The 2293-nt window shown below is 45.4% G+C and overlaps 1 pseudogene; it reads left to right on the forward strand.

Moving 5' to 3' along the window:
- Positions 1-436: 436 nt before the first annotated feature.
- LOC123929163 lies at positions 437-1890 on the forward strand (annotated as a pseudogene).
- Positions 1891-2293: the final 403 nt, after the last annotated feature.

Raw genomic sequence — 2293 nt, forward strand, 5'->3', positions numbered from 1 at the left:
CTTTGCTGCTGGCCAGTCCCACCTGTCAAACCTCATAAGCTTGTCAAGATGGCCGCCCATCTTGGCAATTTCATGAATAAGGCAAAATGGCTCTCTGGTGGGTCAGAGCCTCAGAAACCAACACAAAGCATCCATATCTAGCCCCTTCATTTCTTTCAGATCACTCAATAAACATACTCTGGTTTCTTTCAAAATAACATGGTTATCTAATTTCCTTCATTAGTTGCTAGTTAGGCAAAGCTTCTGGCTTCCCACGACCCAATTTACTGGGTCCCTGAGCTCATTTAAGGCTTCTCCTCTTACTCTTGAGGTCAGTCACAGTCTTACTTCTGTAATGTAACCTCTGGATTTTCTGTTGAAATGTATTTCCTGTTTTTTTCTGTTACTTAAAAAAAAAAAAAAAAGGAGCTTTTTCGCAACGGGTTTGCCACCAGAACACAGGTGTCATGAAAACCACTGCTCAACCTAAACCAGAATGGGGAAGGAAAAGACTCATATCAACATTGTTGTCATCGGACACGTAGATTCGGGCAAGTCTACCACTACTGGTCATCTGATCTACAAATGTGGTGGGATCGACAAAAGAACTATCGAAAAATTTGAGAAGGAGGCTGCTGAGATGGGAAAAGGCTCCTTCAAGTATGCCTGGGTCTTGGATAAACTGAAAGCTGAACATGAACGTGGTATCACCATTGATATCTCCCTGTGGAAATTCAAGACCAGCAAGTATTATGTGACCATCATTGATGCTCCAGGACACAGAGACTTTATCAAAAACATGATTACAGGCACATCTCAGGCTGCCTGTGCTGTCCTGATTGTTGCTGCTGGTGTTGGTGAATTTGAAGCAGGTATTTCCAAGAATGGGTAGACCCACGAGCATGCCCTTCTGGCTTACACACTGGGTGTGAAACAACTAACTGTTGGTGTTAACAAAATGGATTCCACTGAGCCACCCTACAGACAGAAGAGATATGAGGAAATTGTTAAGGAAGTCAGCACCTACATTAAGAAAATTGGCTACAACCCCAACACAGTAAATTTTGTGCCAACATCTGGTTGGAACGGTGACAACATGCTGGAGCCAAGTGCTAACATGCCTTGGTTCAAGGGATGGAAAGTCACCCATAAAGATGGGAATGCCAGTGGAACCACACTGCTTAAAGCGCTGGATTGCATTCTGCCACCAACTCGTCCAACTGACAAGCCCTTGCGTCTGTCTGCCTCTCCAGGACGTCTACAAAATTGGTGGTATTGGTACTGTCCCTGTGGGCCGAGTGGAGACTGGTGTTCTGAAACCTGGCATGGTGGTCACCTTTGCTCCAGTCAATGTTACAACTGAAGTCAAATCTGTTGAAATGCACCATGAAGCTTTGAGTGAGGCTCTTCCTGGGGACAGTGTGGGCTTCAATGTCAAGAACATATCTGTCAAAGATGTTCGTCGTGGCAATGTGGCTGATGACAGCAAAAATGACCCACCAATGGAAGCAGATGGCTTCACAGCTCAGGTGATTATCCTGAACCATCCAGGCCAAATTAGTGCTGGATAAGCACCTGTCCTGGACTGTCACACAGCTCACATAGCTTGCAAGTTTGCTGAGCTGAAGGAGAAGGTAGATCGTCGTTCTGGAAAAAAGCTGGAAGATGGTCCCAAGTTCTTGAAATCTGGTGACGCTGCCATTATTGATATGGTTCCTGGCAAGCCTATGTGTGTTGAGAGCTTCTATGACTGTCCTCCTCTGGGCCATTTTGCTCTTCGTGACATGAGACAGACGGTTGCTGTGGGTGTCATCAAAGCAGTGGACAAGAAGGCTGCTGGAGCTGGCAAGGTCACCAAGTCTGCCCAGAAAGCTCAGAAGGCTAAATGAATATTATCCCCAATACCTGCTACCCCAGTCTTTTTTTTTTTTTTTTTAAGATTTTATTTATTTATTTAACAGATAGAGATCACAAGTAGGCAGAGAGGCAGGCAGAGAGAGAGGGGGAAGCAGGCTCCTGCTCAGCAGGGAGCCCAATGCAGGGCTCGATCCTATGACCGTGGGATCATGACGTGAGCCGAAGGCAGAGGCTTAACCCACTGAGCCACCCAGGTGCCCCTGCCACCCCAGTCTTAATCAGTGGTGGAAGAACGGTCTCAGAACTGTTTGTGTCAATTGGCCATTTAAGTTTAATAGTAAAAGACTGGTTAATGATAACAATGCATCGTAAAACCTTCAGAAGGAAAGGAGAATGTTTTGTGGACCATTTGTTTGTGTGTGTGTGTGTGTGTGTGGCAGTTTTAAGTTATTAGTTT

The sequence above is a fragment of the Meles meles genome, chromosome 2 (genome assembly GCF_922984935.1).
Source record: "Meles meles chromosome 2, mMelMel3.1 paternal haplotype, whole genome shotgun sequence".
Lineage (NCBI taxonomy): Eukaryota > Metazoa > Chordata > Mammalia > Carnivora > Mustelidae > Meles > Meles meles.